Genomic DNA, 9,016 nt, shown 5'->3' on the forward strand with positions numbered 1-9,016 from the left:
ATTGACAGTATAATGGATCAGTACAAGTATATTGACATTTTAAATCAAAATTTGAAATCTTCAGAGCGAAAATTGAACCTTCATAACGATTTTAAATTCTACCAGGACAATGACCCCACGCACACTGCTTTGAACATTAGACTCTGGCTGCTGTATATGTTCTGAAGTAATAAAATCACCACCACAATCTCCAGACTTAAATCCCATAGAGAATATTTGGCAAGAATTGGAATCAAGAATTCGCAAACACACCATTTCTTCAAAACAACAATTAAAATCGGTGCTTCAAGACGAATGAGGTAAAATCACTCCAGAAATCAAAAAAAAAAAAAAAAAAAAAAAAAAAAAAAAATTAATCGAATCCATCCCAAGAAGATTAAATCATGTTTTAAAAGTAAAAGGAAATCCAACAAAATATTAAAACCTTTTAAAAAGTAAACCTTTTGGATAAATATTTGATGGAAAAGTAAGTGTCCCATCACTTATGTGAGCCATTTTTGCTCCGTTCTAAACAATTGTATTTTTATTAAATTAATATTTTAATATTTTGAGAAAATCTATGTTATGTAATAATTGTTACTAAATTTAAGTATGAAACACACCCACAAAAAATTTTTACATTTTTTTAAATTTATTTTATTACAGTTTCCTTTTGTAAAGCACAAGTGTCCCATCACTTTTTTTGAGACACTGTATTTTAATTTAATTTAGTGCATACGATAATATAGCCAAGAGGCGGCGTTAGAAATTTTGCTATCGATCTGTTAATTATTGAAGTTAATCATCGTTTGTTTTCAAGAGAAATGAAAAATCAAATTTGTCATCGATTGGCAGCAGTAGCTATCTTTGACGGATGCTACTTTGTTGTAAAAGCTGGAAGAAAATGCTTCGAGGTGTTTAAGAAACCGAAAATACGAGTAATTAACCTGCTAAGTCTAAAACATAAAATGCCAAATGGCATGAAACATCAAAGTAAAAACTCCAAATGTAAGAAGAAATGAAAGAAACTAATTACATTAAAACTAGGGGAAAAACATCCCATAAACGTCATTACAAGAGAAAACTTTCTCTTCCAATCTTCTTTTTTCTTTCTTCCTTTTCTTTTCCTCAATTTTTTTTTTTTTTTTTTTGCGTTTACTATGATGACTTTTCTTAGGATGTTGTTGTTATTATTATTTTTTATGTTGCCAGAGATAATTTAACTTCGCTTACGGCGAAATATTTTCTCCGTCGTTTTAACAAAGATTTACTAACGAGTATCTCTGTTTGACTCTTAATTCGCTGCATATTAAAAAACACTGTAACTGTAACTTGTGCATTATCAAATATCAGTTACCATTTTCTCTTGAACGTTATAACAATTATTAATAGAAAGCTTCAGTTCAATAGTACGCCTACATTTAAATATCGTAAAATTCAAGAATAATTAATTAATTTTGAGTAACTTAATAGCTCAGCCGGGTCGCGGCTGAATTTAAGATCTGACTATATGGTGTAATGTACTATTTAAAAGGTTGATAGATAAAAAAGCTCTTTTGCTTCTAGCGTATCAAAAAAAAAAAAAAAAAAAAAAAAATCTGAAGTGTTCACCACATGACTTTTTTATACCGACTATTAAATTAAAAGCATTTTCCTGCATTTCATTTGAACTTACTTTCTCGAATTTCTCATCCAGTTAATTCACATCTCGCTTCGCGGCAAGGTAAAAATGCATAAAAATTCAAAATATCTTCTAAATCCAAAGATATAGAGAAACATAGAACGTTAAACACAATTTTTTTTTTGCAATTAAAATTACAGTTTCTGCACAAAAACAACAAGCAATTCTGCTAGCAGGCAGATTTTTTTGGTGCACAAAACGAACTCCCACTTGGTAAAAAGACTTAATTCACTATTCTGCTAAGTTTCAAATGTAAACAAATATGGCTGCTATAGGGGAAAAAAAAAAAAACACATTAGGCTTAGCCGCACTTAAACAACTTTTAAGTTGTTGATGAGTCTACAACTACTGCATGTAGATTAACTAAAGGCACAAAACCTTCACTGGAAGATGAGAATAGCATAATTCAATCATTTCTAAAGCAAAAGATGCACAGTTTACTAACATATAAGAATTAAAAAAATCCGCGCTCACTGAGCCGAGTAGCAGAGCGGGTACATATATATGCGGCCGATAGCAACCAAAATATGACGTGCACAACTACATGTTACAGCAGTCCTGTATACAAAATTTCAGCTTTCTGAGGCTACTCGTTTTTGAGTAGTTATGCGAGATACATACATATGTACGTACATACAGACGTCACGGAAAAAAAAAAATCTCTTGTGAAGCCGTTTTAAATCAGTTTTATAATCTGTTTGGAGAAAAAGGATCCGGTACTTACGTATTATCGCAACCAGGTTGGCGCTATTTGTAAGTTTGAGTAAAAAAGTATGAATAGAAAGAAAATGTACATTTATTAATTACAGATAATTTTTAATACAGTTTTTTATATTAATTTGTTTTAAAATATAAAATAGCAATTAAACCCTTCCGGCTTCGAATTTGAATAAGTTGCAAAATTATTTTTTCGGCGGAAATCTTTTGACTATTGCTTTTAGCACTGATTGAAAACCGTATTCGCCATAACCATGTACACGTTGATTTATTTTTACTTAACATCCCAGAATTGCACAAAAATGGCATTGCGCACACTCTTGACTTTATCCATATACACTGCTATTTTCTCATAAATTACAAAAATTTGCACGAAAATGCAGGAAAATTTTGTGAATCTCCACATGCTCTTTTTACAAAACTACGTATAACACGTAGGGTTGCCGTAAGAAGGGTCGCCAAATTTGGCAATTTATGCGAATTTTGGCCTGGTTGCGTTAATACGTAAGTACCAAGGATCATTTATTCTGTCTTTACATACAGATGTCAAGAAAAAACATGATAGATTGCATTCGAATTCCGGGTATCATATTTCAACGAAAACATGGGTATTTTCGTTGAAATATGATGCCTGGAATTTTTCGTGATTAGAATACTTCCTTTACTTCGTACAAGGAAGTAATATAAAACGATGAAAGTACCACTAACGAGAGCATAGAAGTGTTAACATTACGAAAGGAAATTTTAGCGGTGATATGTAGCTTCGAAAACAAGAGAGGAGATTCTAACACTTTCTGACTGCGATGCTCTGCAGTCAAGCAGAATGGTAGCAAACCGAAAATATTTCCTGAAGCCAATCTGGTAACAACGTGAGAGTAAACGTAAGTTTCCTGTCACGACAAGTCACTTTTCGTACTTTTAAGGAACGAAAAATTTACCCGCTCTCATGAATACTTTGCACTTCCTGGAGAATAAACCTTTGACTTGTGGGTGTTGCTTTTCTTTCCTTAAAAGTTTCGATGTCCGTCCAAGATCTGTGTCCGAGAATCTTCTGAATGTTTCCACAAACTGCCGATGAACCTAAACGTTTCATTACCGGTCTCTTGCAACCCGAACCTGGAATTCCCTGCCACAATTTACCAACAATTTTCTACCTCATTCCGTTACTTATGTTGGTGGTTATTTATTTTACCGCATTGCTTATGACATTTAACAAAATTATACAACCGATGCATACGAACGAAGAAAGTAATGAACCAAGTGATTGCATTTCATATTTACCACTATCGAAACGACATCTACAAGTACGAATACGTATTCGACATCATTCAGAAGTAAGAATCGATTTTTAAGGTAAATTTATTATTGAAATAAATTTTGTGTGCTGAAGAAATTGGGGTTACATAAATGAAGTGGCGGAGCACGTTTTTAGAGCCCCGATGTACTCCGGTAGATATACAGTTTATCTCAAAATCTGAGAAGTACCGGAGCCGTTTAAGCTCTCACAATCATACTGCTTAAACACTGACCATTGCCTGGTAACCTTGCCTTGGAATAATGTGTAATGCCATAATTGCTTTCAATCATTGTTTTTTCTTGTTTGAAATGAAACCTATTCCGGTAAATTAATTTTCCGGTTAAATTGTAGAGTTACCCTTAGTTCCATTAACCAATTATTCAAAATTTTTATTTCATTTTTGAACTCCTCAACTTCCCCTGGTATTTCCTCGTCAGGATGCACATTTAAAGTTAAGTGTGTATTTAAGCGGATGAATCTTGGCGTTTATTTAGAGCGTGTTTTCGCTAGCCAGCGTATGTTGAGTCTGTTCTTGCTGTTACGCGGAGTTGCTGACGCGCCTTTTTGCCCATTAAATAATTATCACGTCGGCTAGGTTGCCGAGTCAACCTAATTTGTTTCTCATCCCCGTGATCAGCAGAGCTAGATCAGTGAGGTAAGGGGCAGCTTCTATGGTCAGAGACCTGGAGCACCGGTGGTAAAAGACTGACTCAGCTCCGGCGCCTACAGACTTTAGCTGGACATAATGGAGTGGCCCTACCAGGAGAAGAAGACACTCCCGACATACTTTGCCCACTCCGTCCAGTGGCATCCCCTCGCCACGATGAGGCAGTCTGTAGGTCTTGAGGGGGTAGTTTGCCTTAACCCCTTAACCTACGATTTAGATTCGAAGATGTTGGGCCAAAATTGTATACAAGCTCGCGCAGCGTTCGGGACATTTGCACGACTTGTGTAACACGCTAATTCGGGTAATCGTAAACATGACGAATTATGTAATTTTCTAAGAAAGTATAGGCGAATAATTATGGATGATACATCCGATGACGATCAACTACCAGAGTCCTGGCTTTGGAAAGAAATAGTCCAAAAATCTGGGACTATTCGATGACGCCTGGCATAAGAGAGGAAGCCTTATGTCAATTAGGAGGAAGTAGAGGAGAATTTGATATATTTAATCTAATATTTGATGACATATTTTGGAACAATATTGTAACCGAAACGAATATCAGTATGGAGATCAAGTACGAGAAAATCCATATAGAACACGAGTGTAAAAAGTGTAAAGTTCCGTTACATGTACCAGAATGCTTTGAAATATATTATACCGGTACAGATTCCTAATCTCGTATTTTGAAGTTTTGTATAAATAAACATTTTGTAATACTTACGTCTACCACAATTATTGCATCGGACTGTAATTGCGTATCAAATATTCCACGTAAAATTCACTTCTGGCCCGATCACCGTACGCGGGCTATGCCCATGAAAGTTAGGTTTGGCCCGACCATCGTACGCGGGCTATGCCCGTCATTGTAGATTAAGGGGTTAACTTAAAGTGCTAGTCCAGCACTGCTCTTTAGTTCTGAACTGAGTGTGTAAGGATTCTTAAGTTCTATCACAAGTTGTCGGTGTTATAGGAAAGCATGAAGTACGTGCCTTTCTATTCATAGTTGATAATAATAAAGGGTTGTTTTTACTCTTCTTCTGTGGTTGTTTCCTTTAAGTCTGAGAGCGAAAAGTCGACAGGTTCCTTAGTAGGATCTCGTAGAGTTTATGCGTCCAAAGAGAGTACGATCCTATAAAGTAGTGATATCACTTTAAGTAACGTCGTATTATCCGGGAATCGGCTCATTAATGCTATGATAAGCATAGTATTATTTTATTTAGCATAACACAGCGTATAAGGTATTTTAATAGTTTAAGGTACTATACCAAAAATGTTCAGAGTCATCAGATCTTAGTGCATTTCTAGAATAGAGATTTGTACAAATTACATTTTGTAATTCTTATTTTAGCAGGTCAGTTATCATTTTTGTTTTCACTAAATCTACCCTAGAGATCGTGTTTTGGAATGTAAATAGCTTTGTTAAATTTGTAATCTGTAGGATTACCTTTCTTCTTTGGTGAGTACATAGTGTTTAACTTGAGAAGGTTGAACCATTGAGAAATGAAAATGAATGATAAAATAATATTATTGTGTCAAATTCTCTTGTAGAATTGTAGCTGTCCCGTTTAGGCTTTTATCTTCACGACCTGTCAGATATAAGGTTGGCTAAGCTTTTATCCTAAGATGTCCAATCACTGAAACGTATGTATTGCACTAAACGATTTAAAACATACGAGGGCTGTTCAGAAAATCACTTACGTTTCGACGCTGCGCGGCGAGAGATGCCTCTAGCACCCCCATCTTCTGTGTCGGAGGTATCTACTGAATCCTTACGCATTCGGCTGTAATCGTTGGTGGTAAATGTTGCTTCTTCTTTGTTCACTGTAAGGGTTTAAATTGTGTGCGGCAGTAGAAAATCACGCCAGTTGTGAAGTCCGATTAGTGATTAGATTTTTGGTCTCAAGAAAACTGAGACCATTGAAATTTATCAGGAACTTTGTACGGTGTATGGAAACGACGTAATGAGTGACAGTGGTGCATCATGTTTAGAAATGGCCACACTAAAGTTCACAAGGAAGCGTGAAGAGGCTGGTTGAGCTCTGTTAAGCAACCGGTTAATGCTGAACTGGTACAGAAAATCGACGAAAAGATTCGCGAAAACCGCCGCTTCACAATTTTGGAACTCTCACTTGAGTTTCCTCAAATTTCACGAATTTTGTTGTTTGATGTTGGGACGCAAGATCTAGGCTATCACAAGTTTTGTGCCAGATGGATACTGAAACTTTTGTCAGACGACTACAAAAAACAGCGCAGGACAGCAGCTTTGACATTTCTCGAGGCGTACCACGAACATGGTGAATTATTTCTTAAACGTGTCATAACAGCAGACTAGACTTGGGTAAAACGTTAGTGACTTGTGAGATAAAACAGTCTACGGTGGGGTTACAAAAGTTCTCCCAGGAAACAAAGGAAATGTTTCCAAACATCGTCATCAAGAAAGATCATAGTAACTGTTTTCTAGAAGAAAGAGGGTTTGCTTCTGTTGGATTACTTCGAACGTATTGAAACAATAAATAGTGAGAGATATTACGAAACATTCAAGAAATTATGAAGAGCGATATAAAACAAACGTCGAGGAAACTAGAATTCCAAGGCTTTTTCATGCATGACAACGCACGCCACACACAGCCATTCAAACTCGACGGCTCTTGGATGGTTTCGGATGGGAGTTATTTCCTCGTCCACCGTATAGTCCGGAACTTGGTCCTAGCGATTTCCACCTGTTTCCAACACGAAGAACTGGCTTGCAACACAGCGCTTCGACGATGACGAGGAACTGCATGCAGGCGTTCATGTATATGTAGTCTCATGCGGCAACATTCTATAACGATGGAATTTACAAGCTCGTGTACCGTTATGATAAGTGTCTTAAGTTATGGGGAGATTATGTAGAAAAAGGAGCTGAGTAGTGTGCCTTTCAAATTTAAGTAATAATTTTTTTTTTTTTTTTTTTTTTTTTTTTTTTTAATTCTAAAACGTAAGTTACTTTTTGAACATCCAGAAACAATGGTAAGTATATGAATTTAAAATAGAAGGGGACTAACATTTGCTTCTACAGAAACTACATTTGCAGCTTATTCATTTACAACTTCATGTGACGTTACTATTCTTTCTAAAACTCTACTCGTTTAGAAATATACTTTTATACTCTTTCAGACTTTCAGTCTTAAAAATTGTAATGTTAATTCTAATGTAGAGAAAGCTTGAGAATTCGTTTTAGAATTATTGTCTTCACTACTGATGTTAGGATAGTATTATCGTAATACATTCTTGCCAGTTTCGTACCACGTTACATTATGCTCCGATAGAATTAATCAAACACACGGAAATGGCAAACAACTCATTCTGAGGGCAGTTACCAGTCTTCAAAGAAACAAATTTTAGTATAACTTTCAAATTACAGCAGTATCTTAGTTCCCCGACAAAGCGAAAGACTTAAAAATGTATGATTTTCTTAATGTTTTATTTCTGCTGTATTTTTAATTTACTATACATTTAATCGGCACATTATATAAAATTTTACAATAGCAAAATTAATTAAACACATATCTAACACTGTATGTTACGTGCTTGCTACAAATGTTATATCTTACTAACCTGACTCCCTATGTAGCAATGAATTTGTTACGCTTCAATTTTTTCTAGAAAACTTTATGCCGAAAGTGTGCAAGTGCAAATGTCCTAGCATTTAGTAACAGCACTCAAAATATATTCTTCGCACTTTACCCATCTAAGTAGTCAAAGTGTCAATAGATGGCAGCACTACCACGAAATGGTGGACATTATCAAAATTATCGAACTCTTTCAGAAAAAAGGTTTAGATATATGAAATCGTTTGCACTTCGTTCTAAAAGAGTTTTTTGCGCTATCTTTATAGAACACCACCTGTTTAATGTTCTAATTTTCTTATCATTGTAACCTATTTAAATTCTGTAAGCATAATCTAAATTTGTTTTTTAAGTTTTTGTGCATTGTCATTCGACTTTTACCTCGACATAGATTTTCCTTCCTAAAGTCTACTATTAGTTTTCATTTTTATCTAACTAGAACATTTCCGGAGTAAAGTAAAATGCCGGTAATCCACAGCAACAACATTAGCAATAAAATGCTTTTTAAAATTCTGCATTCCCAATGTCATATGTTTAAAAAAGTACACAATTTCACCCTGAGAAATAATATAGAAAATAATACAGAAAAGTATTTGGGAATATTTTATTTCAAACGTATAATGAATATAACTTCACCCCTTTCATATTTATCCTAAGGGCAGGAGTGACAGAGTAAACGGAATGGACAATTATAGCTTATAGGTTTTTAATTATTCTTTAGTATTCAAGTCCTAAATACGTGTATTATTTTATGTACAATTAGAGCATAAATTAAAGAAAATAAACAGTTAAGGAGTTAAAATTCATAATTTTTGTCTTGCTGCTGTATACACCTTTTGTTTAACTAAGATAATTATATTTTTTTAACAATTGAATTTTTCTTTATAAAGCAAAAGTAGATAAAGCAGTTTATTAATTTTAAAATTATTTAATTACTTCAGAAATTTTTAATAAAAAATAATTAATAATTAAAATAATATAATAATAATAAATCTAGTAAAAATAATTAAATAATAATAATAATTAGTAAATATAACAATAAAAAGGATTTATTTTTTTTTCCTCAC

The sequence above is a fragment of the Stegodyphus dumicola genome, chromosome 1 (genome assembly GCF_044657685.1).
Source record: "Stegodyphus dumicola isolate Sdum_Otavi_A_Nest chromosome 1, ASM4465768v1".
Lineage (NCBI taxonomy): Eukaryota > Metazoa > Arthropoda > Arachnida > Araneae > Eresidae > Stegodyphus > Stegodyphus dumicola.